The 19,540-nt window shown below is 39.4% G+C and overlaps 1 long non-coding RNA gene across 1 annotated transcript; it reads right to left on the reverse strand.

The window, feature by feature from the left end:
• Window positions 1-5,769: 5,769 nt before the first annotated feature.
• Window positions 5,770-6,672, reverse strand: LOC111888977 (uncharacterized). The gene is made up of 2 exons (XR_002849378.1): window positions 6,052-6,672; window positions 5,770-5,896 (listed from the first exon to the last, which is right to left on the reverse strand). It is a non-coding gene; the product is annotated as an uncharacterized LOC111888977 (long non-coding RNA).
• Window positions 6,673-19,540: the final 12,868 nt, after the last annotated feature.

Below are 19,540 nucleotides of genomic sequence, written 5' to 3' on the forward strand. Positions count from 1 at the left end.
CATCGTATGAAAGACATCTTAATCGACCTTAATGGGAATAAGTTTCACGAAGAATTATTGCCTATCGAGCTTAATGGTTTCGACATCGTGTTGGGAATGGATTGGCTTAGCGCCAATGATGCCGAAATTTTATGCAAGAAGAAGATAGTTAAAGTAAACCCGCCTGGTAAAGATTCGTTTATGGTGTATGGGGACAAACGCAGAGTGAATTCTGGAATCATTTCTCTAATGAAAGCCAGAAAGTGTTTGACCAAGGGATGTACATCATATTTAGCATTCGTGATCGATGCTAAGAAGGAAAAGAAGGTGATGCAGAGTATTCCAGTGGTGTGTGATTATCCGGAAGTATTTCCCGGAGATCTTCCTGGATTACCACCTGATAGACAAGTAGAGTTCATAATAGACTTGTTACCAGGGACCACACCAATAGCAAAAGCACCTTATCGATTAGCACCGACGGAGATGAAGGAGCTGATGATGCAACTTCAGGAGTTATTGGACAAAGGTTTCATTAGACCTAGTTCATCGCCCTGGGGAGCTCCGGTGTTATTTGTGAAGAAGAAAGATGGAAGTATGAGAATGTGCATCGATTACAGAGAGCTGAACAAGGCAACAATAAAGAATAGATATCCGTTGCCGAGGATTGATGACCTATTTGATCAATTTCAAGGTTCGAGCTATTTCTCGAAGATCGATCTAAGGTCAGGATATCATCAGCTGAAAGTAAGAGAGCAAGATATCGAGAAGACTGCATTCAGAACTAGATATGGACACTACGAGTTCTTGGTTATGTCGTTTGGACTAACCAATGCTCCGGCAGCGTTCATGGATTTGATGAATAGGGTTTGTAATCCGTTCCTTGATAAATCCATGATAGTGTTCATAGACGACATTCTGATTTACTCGAAAGCCAGGAGGAGCATGGCAGACACTTGTGAGAAGTGTTAGAAGTTTTGAAGCAGGAGAAGCTGTATGCGAAGTTCTCCAAATGTGATTTTTGGATTCGTGAAGTCCAATTCTTGGGTCACGTGGTCAACCAAGAGGGGATAATGGTTGATCCAGCGAAGATCGAAGCTGTGACGAAGTGGGAATAACCGAAAAGTCCCATGGAGGTTCGAAGCTTTTTAGGATTAGCCGGATATTACTGCAGGTTTATCCAAGGCTTTTCTTCGATTGCTACTCCATTAACAGCTTTGACCCACAAAGGAGCTACTTATGCTTGGAGTGATAAGCATAGAGAAGCATTCGAGAAGTTAAAGAAGAAGCTATGCGAGACACCGATACTTTCTCTACCCGATGGAGTTGAAGACTTCGCTGTTTATAGCGATGCGTCTGGTGTTGGATTGGGTTGTGTTTTGACCCAAAGAGAAAAGGTGATAGCATATGCGTCTCGACAGCTGAAAGAGCATGAAAAGAATTACCCGACTCATGATTTGGAGTTGGCAGCGGTAGTTTTCGCTTTGAAAATGTGGAGGCATTACCTCTATGGCACGAAGTGCAAACTTTTTACTGATCATAAGAGTCTCCAATATCTCTTTAATCAGAAGGAATTGAATATGAGACAACGACGCTGGCTAGAATTACTTAAAGACTACGACTGTGAGATACTTTACCACCCCGGTAAAGCTAATGTTGTTGCTGATGCTCTCAATCGGAAGGTCAATCTTGAAAGGAAGAGGCCAAGAGCGTTGAGAATTGAAGTTGTCTCGACCATTGTGGAAAATATAAAGAAAGCTCAAGAGGAAGCTTCTGAGAAAAATGACCGAAAGGAGGAACGTTTGGGTAAAACGTTGGTGTTTGGTACAAACAGTCATGGACTGAAGGTATTCCAAGATCGTATTTGGGTACCTAAGTCAGGAGGAATTATGGATCTTCTGATGGAAGAAGCCCACAAAACCATGTACTCGATTCATCCCGGTAGCACTAAAATGTATAGGGACCTGAAACCCTACTACTGGTGGCCGACGATGAAGCTTGATGTTGCAAAGTATGTGGCTGAGTGTGTGACTTGTGCGAGAGTAAAGACACAACATCAGAAACCTTACGGGAGTTTAGAACCATTGCCTGTGCCTATGGGTAAGTGGGAAGACATTGCTATGGATTTTGTCACTAAACTGCCCAGAACAAAGAATGGTCACGACATGATTTGGGTGGTCGTTGATCGATTCACTAAGAGTGCGCATTTCATAGCAGCCAAGGAGAAATGGTCTATGGAAAAGCTTGCGAATTCTTACGTGAAGGAAATTGTGAGGCTTCACGGTGTTCCGTTAGCGATTGTATCGGATCGTGATAGCCGTTTCACCTGAAGGTTTTGGAAATGTCTACAAGAGGAAATGGGTACCAAGTTATGTTTAAGCACAACTTACCATCCGCAGACTGATGGTCAGAGTGAAAGAACAATACAAACACTTGAAGATATGCTGAGAGCATGTACCTTGGAATTCCTAGGTAATTGGGATGAACATTTACCTTTGGTAGAATTTTCCTATAATAATAGTTTTCACTCGAGCATTAAGATGGCACCTTATCAAGCTTTGTATGGACATAAGTGTCGTACGTCGTCTTGTTGGCTTGAGGCTGGGGAAAAGCAGTTTATGGGACCAGAGATGGTTCATCAAACTGCTGAAAAGTTGAAAATAATTAGGGAAAGAATGTTAGCAGCTCAAGATCGTCAAAAGAGCTATGCTGACAAGAAGAGAAGACCGATAACTTTTGAGATTGGAGATTCGGTTTTGCTTAAAGTCTCGCCGTGGAAGGGGCTTATAAGATTTGGTAAAAGGGGAAAGTTGAGTCCAAGGTTTATTGGACCGTTTAAAGTTATTCAGAGGATAGGGAACCAAGCTTACAAGCTCGAATTACCCGAAGAACTAAATGAAATTCACAACACTTTTCATGTGTGTTATTTGAGGAAGTTCACTGGAGAAGTTCCCGATATAATTCCAATTTCTGAATTAAGAATTGATGAGAACAAAAGGTTGATTGAAGAACCAAAGGCAATTGTTGACCGAAAGACTAAGAAGTTGCGACGCAAAATGTTTGGGTTAGTGCTTGTCCGATTGAAACACACGAATGGGCCGAATTTCACCTGGGAGACGGAGAGTGACATGTTGAGTCGCTATCCGCATTTGTTTGTTGATGTGTGATTCCGGGGACGGAATCATTCTAAGGTGGAGAGAATTGTAACGCCTGTGTTTCCGGGCTTGCCATTTTTAGCAATGTAATAGTCTAGGTTAACCTCTGTAACCCGTTTTGAAATAATAAAGATTGTATTACTTGAGTATTATGTGTTTTGTGCTTAATTGCTTAATTATATGGTTTGATTAATTAAGAATAAAAATGAGCGTCAAAATTTAAGTGTAAAATAAACTTAATATCTTTGAATAATGTTGTAGTAGTTCAAACGAGGTTTCCAAATATATATAGAACGCCCAAATCTGACTTCGTATGAGGAAGTTATGATTTATCGAAGTTTCGGCTTAGCGGTGTGCAGCCCGAAATACTCGATTTGAGATCGAGCGGTTTTTAGCCGAAACAATCTAAATGAGAATCGAAGATCTCATTGTTGGTATCTAAGCGATAAAAAGTTAGGCGAGAACGGACGTCAAACGAAGAAGTTATGAATTTATAACGAAGTTTTTTTTGTCGCGGCCTATTAAAAATAAATAATAAAAATAAAGTCGAAATTAGCCGACGGAGTCTAAACAAAAGTTGTAGAGCGTGGTCTCACCTTCGCGTGGATATAAAGAACGTCGAAAACGGAGTTCGTATGAAGAAGTGATGAATTTCCGAAGTTTATTAATCATTTTGTATTTAAATTTAAATCAAAATTCGGAAGCCTTATCCGAAGGCGAGTCATCGATCTGATCCGAGGTACGCGCCGCGTACTCGAGTACGCCCCGCGTACTCCGAAGGTGTCGACATCGCAGCAAGTGGCTTCGGATGACGCATGCGCTTACGAACTTGGAGCAGTACGCCCCGCGTAATTGAGGCTTCCAGCCTCCTATAAATAGGATGCGAGGGTTTCGGGTTCAATTGCTAATTTCCTCTCGTTTTTGTGCCGAAGCTCTGCGCGTAAACCCCCGAAGCCATCCCGAAGCCCCGGTAATATTCCCGAGCCCCGAGGCAAGTCCCGAGATCCCGAAAATCCCGAGAAGTGCGGTTTCCGAGTCGAAGCTCTGCCCGCGAGAAGTTCGATTTTCGAGGAGATCTTCCAGATCTGCTGAGGATTACTACTTCTGCAAGTCGTAGTGCTGTCCGATCATCTTCTGATCAAGTGAGTGTATACTACCTTTCATAAACACGATAATAATACAAGTTTGGTTCGAGTGTATTAAGTATATTGTTGTTTATAAGTGTGAGTGTGTAGTTACCTTCTTCTAACACATAAATATTAAGTATTTTCTATAAAATACGTGCTATGTGTATATATTTTGTTGTTATATGTGTGAATGTATATTCACTCTCTTCTATCTCATAGATATGATTTATTCTCTATGAGATATGTGTTATGTGTGTGTGTGCCTCATCTGTTATGTGGATTATGTGTTGCTTAAAACATGCTATACAGGTTTTTTTAAACTATGTATAAAAATGTATATTTTATCTACTAATATGTTGGGTAGAACATGGGTAGATAGTTGGTGTGTAATAAACAGATGAGAGGCCTCGTTGTTGTTTGATTTAGTCATCTAGCGGAGTTTAGATGACGACCATTGGCTATTCTAGACAGTCTTGTGGAAACATTAGCAGGTTCGCCACCTGTAGGTGTTAATGAACTCGGGTGTTCATTTGCTGTACTCCATCCCCCTCATGGTTGCCTTATTTGACTTATATTGATGAGGTACCCCCGAAGCATGTGTTGTCGCCCCGATGAAATATTCTTAGACTAGGTCCCTTGTGTTAGCTGTTTTAGGGACATAAAGTGAGAATAACGGGAATGGGTAATTGGGTTATTGTTGGTTGGTGAAAAATTAAATATGATTATTTATTGTGGGTTGAAAACCCTATATGCTCACCAGGCTCCCAAGCCTGACCCACCCAGTTTTATTTGTATTACAGGAAGTGGCGCGAGGGCATGAGATGGATGAACCATCAGTTGTTTTGTTTACAAGTCTGCATATGTTTATATTTGTGAATGACTTGTAATGTATTCGTTTATGCTTATTGGTCTGTATCGGAACATGACACCCCGAGTTTTGATATTAATGAAAATACATTTCTTTTATGAAATGCTTCGGTAAACATTGTTTTATCCTGTTTTGTTTTTGGGAACAAATTCCGCAACTCTTTCAAATCAAAAGGATTTACTCTGAAAATATTTTCAAGCATAAATGAAAAACGGTCTTTTCTGGCCGAGATTTTGGGGATGTCACAGTATTTGGCATAGGGAGTTCGGGAAAAAAATCCCAAGGTATCGGATCATAGATCTAGAGGACAGCAGAGCCACATTCAGTGTGGCAAGTGTGGGAGATTGCACGATGGGCGTGCAAGGCTGGGAGTCCCAGTTACTACAAGTGCGTCCAGACCGGGCATATCAGCAGAGATTGTACACCTACTACCACCACCACCACAACATCTAATTTGATTTGCTTCCACTACAATCAGAGGGGACATAAAAAGGAGAAAATTACATGGATGGTCCTTGTGGTTTGTTGTCACTTACATGTTTGGTCCCTAGAAAGATTTTTTAACTCAGATCATAACTAAAATTTTAATTTGTTACCTGCCCAGTCCCTCTGTTAACTTTTTTTTTTAGGTGTTAGTAACACCCATAGTGGGGGCATTTTTGTCCTTTCACCATTGCAAGGCCCTTAAAACCATCCCTTCATTTTTTTTAGTTTCTTCTTCTCATTTGTTTCCTTCGTCTTCTTCTCCTGGTGTATGCGATCCAAACGATCTAGACAAGATGAGGAAAGACAAGAAAATAAATTTTCTGAGTTGCCTTAAAAGCTAAAACCATGATGTACAGGTTGAAACCAAGGAAGCCTTGTATGTTTTCTTTCTTTGAGATCAATATAATAATACAAGAACGCGGCAAAAGTTTAACTTTACCCTTGATTCCTCAAATTCTCCATATTCTTCCCCCTTTTCTCTGTATTATCCTCCACCACAATTTTGGTAGGGATATATCACTCCCTTCTTCCTTCCTTCTATTATATCTCCCACTTCAATTATTTGGAACTGTAAATCGATTATTGATTAAGGGTTGAACGGAAAACCTAAAGTTTTGATCTTTGCAGATCCTCGGGTTCGTTTTTATGGCTATTTTTCTTTTTTACTTTTCATAAATGCTCATCAGATTGTTAATGGAAGTGGGTTTTTCTTTTCTTGTGTTTTTGGTTGGTTTTTAGATTAGGGTTCTTTGGTAAATGTTTTAATGGAAAAGAAGTGGGTCTATTTTCTTCTTATCTTGTTGTAGACTTTGATTTTTATGTGCAAGATGTTGATTTCATCACATTGATTTCGAAATCTAGTTACCATTGAAAACTTACTCATCTATTTGAGGTTAATTTCTAATTTGAGTTTGTATAATAACATAAAGCTCGATCTCAGATATAGTGATTTAGGTGTGCAAATCATTTCTATAGTTTTTTATTGCCCAATTTTTTCCATTAGTAATAGCTTCTCCAATTTGTAACTGGATCGCATGGAGAAGAAGACGAAGGGAATAAGTGAGAAGGAAGAAGTGAGAAGGCGTAAATGAGAAAAATAATGAAGGGGTGGGTTTTAGAGGCCTTACAATGGTGAAAGGACAAAAATACCCCTGCTGTAGGGGTTACTAACATCTAAAAACAAACGAAAAAGTTAACAAAGGGACTAGGTGGGTAACAAATTAAAGTTTCAGGGATGGTCCGAGTTAAAAAATCTTTCTAGGGACCAAGCGTGCAAGTAAGCACAAACCATAGGGACCATCCGTGTAATTTTCTCCATAAAAAGTCCTAGTATCCGAGTTTGGCAGCAGCAGGGAAGGTGCGGCACCTGCCCCTGCTACATTGAGGATTACAGACGACCGTCAGGGCCGGGGTGAGGCGCTAGTGGCGAAGAGTAGAGCCTTCCAGATGACAGCAGAGCAGGTGCGAGCGACTCCTGATGTGGTGGCGGGTATGTATTTTCCTCTTATCTTTTTATTGATATTGATTGTTTCTCATGGTTATATGTTTTTGGATAGGGTCGTTCTTAGTGAACGGCATTTCAACTATCGTATTGTTTGAATCGGGGGCTACCAGATCATTTATTTCACTTGTGCTTAGCAATAGGTTAAGCAGAGCTCCAGGGGAGCTGGATTGTCCACTTGAGGTTGAGATAGCATATGACATGACCGTCAGGGTCGCGAGAGTACATAGGGGGTGTTCGTTGCAGTTATTTGATGAGCAGTTTTCAGTAGACTTGGTTCCTATTCCCCTGCGAGGGAATAAGGTTATAGTGGGTATGGATTGGCTGAGCCCCAATGAGGCCGTGATTAATTGTGAGCTGCAGTTAGTGAGGGTTCGCACTCCAAGTGGAGGAAAGTTAGTGATTCAGGGCGAGAGGCCACAGCGCGGACCAGTTCTTTGTTCAGCAACGAGAGCAAGGCGCTACATTCAGCAGGGTTGCGCGAGGTACGTCGCCAACGTTATAGATGCCCGGGAGAAGGGTAAGGCGACAGTAGACGATGTACCAGTAGTGTGAGGACTTGCCTGGGATACCTCCGGAGAGATAGGTCGAGTTTCAAATTGACTTGGTACTAGGTGCGGCTCCGATAGCCAAGGCACCATATTGGCTGGCTCCTCTAGCGATGCAGGAGTTGTCTACGTAGCTGCAAGAGCTGCTAGACAAGGGTTTCATCAGGCCGAGTAGTTCACCATGGGGAGCCCTGACCCTGTTTGTGAGGAAGAAGGATGTGTCGCACCGTATGTGCATAGATTACCAGGAGCTGAATAAGGTAACGGTGAAGAACCGTTACCCACTCCCGTGGATAGACAATTTGTTTGACCAGCTTCAGGGAGCATCTTGGTTCTCCAAGATTGATCTATGGTCAGGATATCACCAGATGCGGGTCAGGGAGGAGGATATGCAGAAGACCGCTTTTAGGACCCGCTATGGCCATTATGAGTTTGTGGTGATGCCGTTCAGGCTCACCAACGCTCCAGCCGCGTTCATGGATCACATGAACCGCATATGCAGGACGATGTTTGATCGGTCTGTGATAGTGTTCATTGATGACATCTTGGTTTATTCCAAGACTCATGAACTGTTGGACTAAGTCCATAACTATTTTGGTATGTACTTGACCCGATGGTGCATGGTCCTTTTGGGTTGCCTTCACCAAAGCAACTTGATTGGAGAAATAACTAGAGAGAGAGGTTATTATGATTTATTAATATGTTATAAGAATAATATATTAAAGGAGAAATCATATTTGTTTAATTAATATTGGTCAATAATTAATTAAGAATTAATTTTGTGAGCAAGTGTAATTAATTAAACTAGAGGGGCTGAATTGTAATTATGTGATAGTTACAAAATAAGGTAAGGATTATCTTATTAATAGGTTGGACGAATTTAAGGTGATAAGGCCTTAGAATTCGACTAGGATAAGGGTTTCCAAGGCTTATCTTATGGTTACTTGGTGGGCAAGCAACTAGATAAGGATAAGGACTAAAACCCTAATCTCTACACCTATATAAAGACCCCTAAGGCTCATGAATTCGTCCATGCCTTCCCAAGAGGTCCTAGAGACGAATTCTTATACCTCTCCTCTCTCTTTATGCCTTCTCCATTTGCTCTTGGTGTTTGTAAGCCATTAGAGGAGTGACACTTGTGACTCTAAGCATTCCAAAGTCAATTCAAGGAGGAATTGGGATTGTTATTGCTACATAACAATCAAGGTAATATCATAAACCTAATTATATGTTAATATCGATTTCCATATGCTAGAATTAGGGTTTATAGTCTTGGATTCAAAGCATGTACAATAGAGAAACCTAGATCCAAGCATTAGGGTATGTATGAGCACATAGGATGTCTTATGACCAAAACCCATCAGTGGTATCAGAGACTAGACTGGTTTCAATTGTATTGATGCATTACATGTTCAAAAAATTCGATTTTTGGTGTTTTGGAGGCTGGACTCGCCGAGTCCATAGCTGAACTCGCCGAGTCCATGAAAACTCGACGAGTCCAAGCTTGACTCGACGAGTCAACTCGTCAGACAGAGGTATATCCGGGATTTCTTGCTGTTTTTGATTATGGATAGTTACCTTATCATATTAGATCAATATTAATCCGCTTTTATGATATATTTGACTATATTCTTGATCTAATTGAAGATATTTATCAATTAATAAGATAATTGTTTCCTTATGTGATAATTAATTAATTATTTTGACTTAATTGGTAAATTGTTTTGCAAGAAATCAGTAAATAAATCAAATATGGATAATTATGTAATTAAATGTTAATTTAGATTATTTGTTATTTGATCCTTGTGCTTTGAAAAGTTTCATATTTTCCCCTTTAGGTTTTATAGTTTAAATTTGAACCCAATGGTTTTGTTGTTTTGAAATTTAAATAGTTGAAACCCTAATGTTTCGAAAAAGGTTTCAAAACTTGCCCTCAAGTTTTGGAATTTAAACTTTGATTAATAGCTTAATTTTGATGTATATTTAAATTCTAAACCCTAATGTTTTGAAATGTTTCAAAACTTGCCCTCAAGTTTTGGAATTTAAAAGTTGATTAAAAGTTTAATTACGACTGTTAAATTCTAAAACTCTAGTATAGTTTTGAAAAGGTTCAAATCACACCCTTATGGTTTTATTAATTAATTATGGTGTATAATTAAAAGAGGTTTAATAAATCCATAAAAGTTTAGGTTTACAATTTAATTGAATTAAAAGTATAATTGTTAAATTAGACCACCTAGTATTTTGAAAGTATAAAATACACCCTATACTATATATAACATTAAAAGTCTAACATTATATATATATATATATATATATATATATATATATATATATATATATATATGAGTAAAAGTCGTTCTTACCGTTAGTAGGCCTCATTCACGAAGCTGGTCTATAAGGGGTGTTTAAGGAAATTGCCTATAAAATGGCGATTGAATGGGTATCCACTCTTACCCACCGCACTCTTGACTAGTGGAGGGTCGTTAGCCGAACGGGTAGGATAGGACAAAACCTTCCATTATAAGTATAATGAACTATAAAAGTAACTAAATGTTTTCATAAAATTCCCAATCTTAGTTACTTAGGCAAAAGTGAATTGATGCAATTCCATGAAATTACACTTTGTGCCCTTGCGAAGACGTTAGTGGAGCGTGTGTGGTTTACCGACACACTAAATGGTTCTAAGCAAAGGTAGCAAAGGGTGACTCAATGTTTGTCATAGTTCGGTGGAGCGTGTGTGGTTTACCGGCACATCGAATAGGTGACTGTAACATGTGAGGGCACCATGTAAGTTTGCATGGTTATTCACACCCGCTTTGTGATCCTCGGCATCCCAGTCACAAACAAGAGGGGCATATCGAGATTTAAACATGCCATTGAAAGTTCAATGAATCTCAAAGAATCTAGGAGTTTTCATAGATTTAAAACTTAAATTCCTTTTCGTTTTTCGTGGTGGAAATTAGTGAATCGTCATTCACTTACCTTCAAATATTTTGCAATTAGGGTTACGGCATCCCTCTCCCGAGTTGTAGAATATTGTGTTGGGTCCTAGCCTTAGTATCTCATTTGGGTGATTTACTAAGGACTCAATCTATCAACTAACTTGAATTCGTTTTTTCTCCCGTATTGTAGATGTCAAAGTTTGACAACTATGGTCTTCTCAAATCACGTGGAACAAACATTCCACATGAAGATGATATTCCACGATTCGATCGAGGAACAAGAAATCATGCTTCACTTCCTCCACCTCCTCAAATTATTCTCCCTAACCCACAAGTTCAAAAGCTTGAAAAGTTCAAGATCACTCAAGCCCTTTTGGCAAGTAAACATAAGGAAGGAAAGTCGATGTGTGCACACGTCCTAGGGATGAAGTCACACATTGATAGGTTAAGAATGTAGGGATCCGTTGTCTGTGAGGAAATGGCTGTTGATTGGGTTCTTCAGTCACTTCCTAACTCGTATAGTGAGTTCGTAAGAGAGTACTATACGATGAACCGCGACGTGACCCTCATAGATCTCACCTATATGCTTATTGCTGCTGAATCAACCATGGTTTGGCGCAATAGAAAAGCAATGTTGATTGGTGAATCTGCCTTCGAGAGCTCTATGGATGTAGACAATGGAAACGAAAGACATGCAATGATTGAAAAGTTTGATCATAAGAGAAAGGCGATGTCTGAAGTAGTTCCATGTCCTGTTCTATAGAGTCAATTTGCTTTGCCAATAGAAGGGGCATTAGAGACGAAGTTGCCCTATTTACCTAAGAGATCTAAGAGATGGGAGAGTCAAAACGTATGGCTTTGCTTTAGGTAAAATCCATTGACTAACTCTTTTAAGCTTCTATTCTAGATTCTTAATACATAATGTGATAAGATTACAATTGATTTTTTGTAGGATCGAAGAAAAGAAAGGAAGCTTAAGGGAAGAAGTGAGCAAAATCTAACCGTGTAGGAATGGATTTTAATCGCATTTCTCGAAGATTAGATTCTTGAGCTACTACTTAGAGTTAGAATTAGACTGCTAAGAAAGATGTATTAGCATAGTTTTTCAATGAATTGAATTGTAAGGAGAAATATTTTCCGCAATAAAATAAATTTTGATTTTAAATTATTTATTTATCCTTGCAATGGCGTATATGAAAAATTGATGTTTGAATGTTTCTATTATTAGCAATAATGGATTTGGTTCTTATTATGTTATTTATGAAAAGTCGAGAATTTACCAAATAGGGAGAGTCTCTTATCGCCCAAGTTTCAATTGGACAGAAACTTGGAATCATGCAACTTGGTTGCATGATGAATGAGAAATTTCATATTTGGAAATTAGACTAATTCATTGACAAAATGTCAAGTGAAGGACTTGGAGACCGAATACACAAAGTTGTGTGTTGATCAAGTTCACCATAAGAGTAATAATGATATTCGTCATGATTTACTAAAGGTTTAGTAAATATGATTATACTTACAAGATTAAGTGTAATTCTGAATTGATTGAAAAAGTTTAAATCAATAGTAGAACGAATAACAAGAATCAAGTAGGCAGAAAGATAAAAGTTTCTCCATTCTAAGAAGATGGGAGAGTACCTTTTATGCTTTATGATAGGTCTTAATGATTAAGAACCATATCTCAATTGATCCTCTAAATGAGTCTTAGTACAATTGTATGTCTAAGAAGAGGAATCAAGAATTGAAGAAATGGTTAAATCAATAAGTCAATCATACTTTGTTCCAATAACAAGTCTTAAAGTTAAGATTGTGACATCGAGTGAAAAAGTAAGGTTTATAACATTCATCAAATGTGGAAAGTTGTGATGTCTTGGATAAGACAAAGACCAACTAAGACCAATTTATGAAGTATTTTGATATGAGCTACACTAACTCTTGGATATTTGTTTGTCAAGAAATGGTTATTGACAAGAGAATCTTATATGTCAAGGAGTAAGTGGGAGTCTTAATGGTCTTGAAAGGTTTCAAGAACAAATCAAATAAACCTTATCGATCATCACTAGCACACGAGTTGAGGTTCACAACTTATCGTGTTGACATTATTTTGTTTCTGTGCCAATCCAATCGAGTTAATTATGCATGTGAGTTCTATGAGTTCTCATTTTGAACGCATAAAAGGCAAAGCACCTTAATCAATGAAAGGTACATTGATAGGAAAGGGTGAGCTGCTTAACTACTTGGAAGACATGGTGGGCAGCTGTGCTACCATAAGGCAAGAAATCAAGATTAAGAAAGTTCGGTCCATATGAGTTTGAATTTGTCGTAAACTTTAGTTTTAACAAATTCACATGGATAGGAACACATACACCGTTTAAATCTAAGTGTCATAAGATTTCCTCCTTCATGAAAATGATTGTGAGGAAATGCTTTCACTAAGAAAGATTTTAAGAAGATAGTGATTGTAAAATTACATTCTCGAATTTGATTATGGTTACGGTATCCCTTTCCATAATTTGAATTGTGAGGTTTGACAATTAGTCTTAAGTGTTTAGACACACATATGAACTATCGAAGGCAAAGATGTATAAGTTCAAGAAGCCTTGATAAAAGATTATCAAAGCACTAAGTATGAGAAACATGAACTTAAGAAATTCAATAAGCATTGTTTTTCTGAAAGTTAAGATGTTTATGAATACATGTCGAAGCTAGTGGGAGCATAAGTGTTATGTTTTATAATAATCATCTTGATAGTGGGAGCATAAATGTTATGATTGTATGATTATTAAGGCACGTATTGCAAGTTGGCAATATTAATTATAGAAAACAAGAGTTATACCTTGCAAAGTAGTAAGGGTTGTAAAGTTGTTTTGCTATAATTAAGGGAGAGAATATTATGCTTCATTTCAAATCTAAAGGTTTAGGTTGAGAAATGTTAATAAATTTAGTCAAGGGTACATAGTGTGTTCTTAAAATTTCGATTATGATTACGACATTCCTCTTCACAATTCGAATTTTGAGAACATAGCAAATAAAACATTATGCGTCGTGTCCCATACGCTTCCGGTATAGGATCGATTGCAAATGCTTTAATGTTTGACCATTCTAAAATTTTCCAAATGTCTAGCGCATTTAGAGGGAAAAAGGACTAGAATCGGTTTTGACTAAAATAATTAAACAACTATCAAAGGACAATCCAAAGTTCGACGAGGATTGGTCGCTTGTGAGTAGTTGGAAGTATAGTATTGGAAAATATGGAAATGTTTCCATATTGGATGGACCATATCGACATCATTACGAATAGATAAGATTCTATTAACAATGAGTTGTCTTATGGAAAATATGGAAGCGTGTCCATATTGGGAATTGAATATTGAAAATCTATGTCTAGATTAGAAACTTTTATGCAAAAGGATGTTCAAAGGAATGTACTTTGAGTGAGAGACATCATACCTAAGGAATTGTCTTATAACAATCTCTGATAGAGGACTTTGTAATATCATTAGCAATAGTCTTTGTGACTTTGGTGCAATGACATTACGAAAGGATCATTGCATAGAATATTAGAATCTAGCATATTCTATAAGTAGCAAGAATTTGATATTTCCTTCACTTATGAAAAAGGATTTGGAGTTGTGAAATGAGAAAGATTGGAAGTGTGTTCAATTTGATCTATTTCACAAAGTAAGAACCATAGGTAAACATTGTGTGCATGCTAGGAGCATGGGACAAGTGTAATAATTCAAGTAAGAAGTTGATTACCCGAAACGACAAATAATGAGTAATCAATATGGTGATAAATAAAAGGTGTTTTATTTATGCTCAAAGGGTTGAGGCCATATGGGATTAGTATTATTCTTGTGTTTCACATTTGCATGTTTTGACTTCTAGAATAATTGAATTTATTAAGAATAATCGAATTATTCAAACGAGCCACAGTCGTTCATATTTATGGAAGTAGATATGAATGAAGACTGTTGTGAATTGGTGTGTGGATTGTCTAAAGAGCATTAGACATAAGCAAATGCTTGCTGCAATGTTCATGAGTGCTTATGAATATGAATTTGAGCATTGGATTAAACCCACACTCACTTGGATCACTCCATGAATTGTATCACGACTGATTGGTGAGACGATAACATCTTATATTCTTGAAACCGAGATGTGTGAGTTGTTTCTTGCGAATCGGTTGCACATTGATAATATGTAAACGCACTAGTATTGGTGTTATAAAACATATTATTGTGTGTGATTCGGTGAGTGAGTGCAAGCAAGCATTGTATCAAAGTTTATCCGTTCCTTTTATTCAAAGTAGGATAAAAGCGATATCTTTGGGCCCCTCGATGGTTTAGTGATGACAAACGTAAATGCTCGGCCGGGCTAGGGCTAATTTGATTTGTTCAATTAGTCAGTCGTCATAAATTGGAAATTGAGATATAGTACAAAGAGAATGATTTGAAATTATATCTCATATGATATCTAGAATGGAGGAATATATGATCCCTTATCTAAGGACACGCGTATCTGATATGATCAGAGTTGACAGCGGCTTTGGAAAGCTACGATTGCAGATCAGGATCTGAAGTCATACGCAGAATAGTTGTTAGACTTATCCAAGTGGGAGACTGTTGGATTAGTGTCTAAGTCCATAACTATTTTGGTATGTACTTGACCCGATGGTTCATGGTCCTTTTGGGTTGCCTTCACCAAAGCAACTTGATTGGAGAAATAACTAGAGAGAGAGGTTATTATGATTTATTAATATGTTATAAGAATAATATATTAAAGGAGAAATCATATTTGTTTAATTAATATTGGTCAATAATTAATTAAGAATTAATTTTGTGAGCAAGTGTAATTAATTAAACTAGAGGCGCTGAATTGTAATTATGTGATAGTTACAAAATATGGTAAGGATTATCTTATTAATAGGTTGGACGAATTTAAGGTGATAAGGCCTTAGAATTCGACTAGGATAAGGGTTTCCAAGGCTTATCTTATGGTTACTTGGTGGGCAAGCAACTAGATAAGGATAAGGACTAAAACCCTAATCTCTACACCTATATAAAGACCCCTAAGGCTCATGAATTCGTCCATGCCCTCCCAATAGGTCCTAGAGACGAATTCTTATACCTCTCCTCTCTCTTTATACCTTCTCCATTTGCTCTTGGTGTTTGTAAGCCATTGGAGGAGTGACACTTGTGACTCTAAGCCTTCCAAAGTCAATTCAAGGAGGAATTGGGATTGTTATTGCTACATAACAATCAAGGTAATATCATAAACCTAATTATATGTTAATATCGATTTCCATATGCTAGAATTAGGGTTTATAGTCTTGGATTCAAAGCATGTACAATAGAGAAACCTAGACCCAAGCATTAGGCTATGTATGAGCACATAGGATGTCTTATGACCAAAACCCATCATGAACAACACAAGGAGCACCTGAGAGAGGTGCTATAGACGCTGAGGAGGCAGAGACTTTTCGTGAAGTTCTCCAAGTGCGAGTTCTGGTTGCGCGAGGTGCAGTTCCTTGGACACCTTGTCAACCAGAAGGGTATACTAGTAGATCCGGTCAAGATAAAGGCCGTGATGCAGTGGGAGGTCCCGAGATCTCCATCTGAGATTCGTAGCTTCCTAGGACTAGTAGGGTACTACAGGAGATTTATCCAGGATTTCTCCAAGAGCAGCAGGCGACATTTGAGACCCTCAGATAGAGATTATGCGAGGCGCCGATTCTTACCCTGCCAAAGGGAGTAGAGGATTTTCTAGTTTACTGTGACGCTTCGATCATAGGTATGGGAGCGGTTTTGATGCAACGAGGTCGTGTGATAGCTTACGCCTTTAGACAGTTGAAGCCTCACGAGGCTAACTATCCGACACATGACTTAGAGTTGGGGGCAGTAGTGTTTTCCCTCAAGATATGGTGACATTACCTCTATGGGGTTCGTTGTACCGTTTACACAGATCATAGGAGCTTGAGTTACCTCATGGATCAGCCGAATCTGAACATGAGGCAGCTTTGATAGTTAGACGTGGTAAAGGATTATGACTGCGAGATCCTTTATCATCCGGGCAAAGCCAACGTAGTGGACGATGCCCTGAGCCGCAAGGCGGTAGCAACCCCGATCAGGGATATATGTCTGAGAATGACAATGATTACTCTACTATTGGAGTAGATTAGAGAGGCACTGGTTGAGGGCCTGAAGGAGGAGAGACAAAAGTGTGAGAGGATCGTTGGCCGAGTAGCTTCCTTTGACTATGACAGTCGAGGATTGTTGAACCTCCATGGGAGAGTTTGGGTACCGTACTGGGGAGGAGTACGGCAGGTGTTGATGGATGAGGCCCACAAGTCTCGGTTCTCCATCCACCCAGGGGCGACGAAGATGTACAAAGATCTTCGACGCAATTATTAGTGGCCCTGCATGAAACGGGATGTAGCTTGGTACGTAGAGATATGCCTGACCAGCAGGAAGGTCAAAGCGGAGCATCAGAGACCCCACGGCAAGATGCAACCATTAGACATTCCTGTGTGGAAATGGGAAGATATCACTATGGATTTCATCACTAAGCTTCCCAGGACCGCACGTGGAGTTGATTCGATTTAGGTCATAGTGGATCAGCTGACCAAGAGCGCACATTTCATACCGATTCAGAAGAGTATATCGGCCGAGAAGCTAGACGATATTTATGTGCGTGAGGTGGTGGCACGACATGGAGTGCCTGTATATGTAGTATCAGATCGAGACATCCAGTTTACTTCCAGGTTTTGGAAGCGGTTTCATGACGAGATGAGGACCCGTCTTCACTTCAGCACCGCTTTCCACCCTTAGACGGACGGGCAGAGCGAGAGAATGATTCAGACTCTCGAGGACATGCTTCGGGCATGTGTTCTAGATTTTGGTGGTAGTTGGGATACGTATATTCCATTAGCGGATTTTTCATATAACAACAGTTACCACACCATTATTGACCGCCCTACTTTCGAGATGCTTTACGGAAGTGTTTGGTGGACGAGCCAGCAGTAGTATCATTGGAGGATATTCCGTTTGATAGCAGCCTGAATTATATCGAGAGACCAGTTGCGATATTGGATCGAAAGACAAAGACCTTGAGGAACAAGGTGGTTCAATTAGTGAAGGTGCAGTGGCAGCACTAGAAGGGTTCAGAGTGGACATGGGAGACTGAGGAGGAGATGAGGGAGCACTATCCGGAGCGATTTCGGGATCGGTAGCAGCAGAATTCGAGGATGAAGTCTAAGATAAGTGGGGGAGATTTGTAACACCCCAATTTTTGGTATGTATTTTAAATATAGTTTTTCCCTTCCTAAAGAGGTACTCGATGAGTTAGTGGCCCGACTCGACGAGTAGAGACGCGATTTGCTCGCGTTTTTAGCGGGTGACTCGGCAAGTCCATATTCCGGACTTAGCGAGTTCACTAGTCTGGATGAAACCCTAAATCCCAGGGTATGTATCCTATTTAAACGTCATTATAGCCTCATATTCCAGCCTCCAACACCTCTAGAGCATTTCCTCTATAAACCCTAGCCCCCATTGTTAAGCTTGATTGTGTTTGTGCTAGCTTGGAAGCTTTGGAAGAAAAGGAAGGGAAGAAGATCAAGAGAAGAGAAAGGAGGTTCAGATTCTAGTCTCCATTTGCTGCATATTTTTGTAATAAAGTTAATACCTTGCTTATTATTCCATTAAACCCTCTTTTATGCTTGTTTATGCTTCTCTTGGAATGTTGGTTTGAGTCAAACTCGAATTTGAACTCTCCTTTGGATGGAAACCATAGATCTTGACGTTATTGAGCTCCAGGAGCTAAATATAGCCACCTTTATGCAAACATAGCCTTGTTCCAAACCTTAAGTGCTTATTGTTGGAGGATTTTGGTGTTTAAGCCCCATTCTCTTGTGCATGCATGTAAAGTTGGAAACTTTATGTGTAAAACCAGCCCTAGAAGCCCAGATTTATGAATTGGAAGCACTGAAATCGACTAGAATCGACTGTATAGTATTAGCATGCATGAAACTCGACGAGTCGTCTTTAGGACTTGGCGAGTCAGTTCATGCTCAAGAACAGACTCGACGAGTTGTTCATCCAACTCGGCGAGTCACAGACTGGACGTGTTCATATGATGAAGGAGAACTCGACGACTTGTTCATACAACTCGGCGAGTCGGATGAAGTTAGACTCGATGTTAGTATCGAAGAAGAACTCGTCGATTCTTTACCAAACTCGATGAGTAGAAGCGGGCAGAGGATTAGAATGGGTGATAGGGACTCGGCAAGTTGGCGGCCCAACTCGGCGAGTCCAGTCAAGTAAAAGTTGACTTTAACCTAAAACTTGACTTTAACCTGGATGCTAACTTTGACCAGGGGTAAAATAGTCATTTTAACGTGAGATTAGTTATCAGTATTTGATTTAGTGTTTATGGGATTTGTTGCCGAGGAGTTTCGGAGCAGCAGTCAGACAGTTTCAGATTTAGCATCTCAGCATCCAGCGTCACGAGGTGAGTTTTCCTCATAGTGGGAACGGGTCTACGACCACAATGCCGACCCGTTTAGTTAGTAGTAGCCCCGGACTTCGGTCCGATGCAGTAGTTCAGTGTGCTTGATGTCTTTGTGATTCAAGCATGTATTTGTGTTATGTGTTTTGGATTTCGGTCCGACGAAGTATGTAGTATATGTGTTTATTCTAGTAGTTATGATTATGCTATGCTATGTTTAGTCAGTTCCAGACTTCGGGCTGATGCAGAGGGCAAGGCCCTGGTTAATTACGGACTTCGGTCCGATGTAGTTTCCGAACTTCAGTCCGATGCAGAGGGCAAGGCCCTGGTTAGTTCCGGACTTCGGTCCGATGCAGTTTCTGAACTTCGGTCTGATGTAGTGGGCAAGGCCCAGTAGTTGCTTTATATGTTATTGCATGGTATGTG

The sequence above is a fragment of the Lactuca sativa genome, chromosome 8 (genome assembly GCF_002870075.4).
Source record: "Lactuca sativa cultivar Salinas chromosome 8, Lsat_Salinas_v11, whole genome shotgun sequence".
Lineage (NCBI taxonomy): Eukaryota > Viridiplantae > Streptophyta > Magnoliopsida > Asterales > Asteraceae > Lactuca > Lactuca sativa.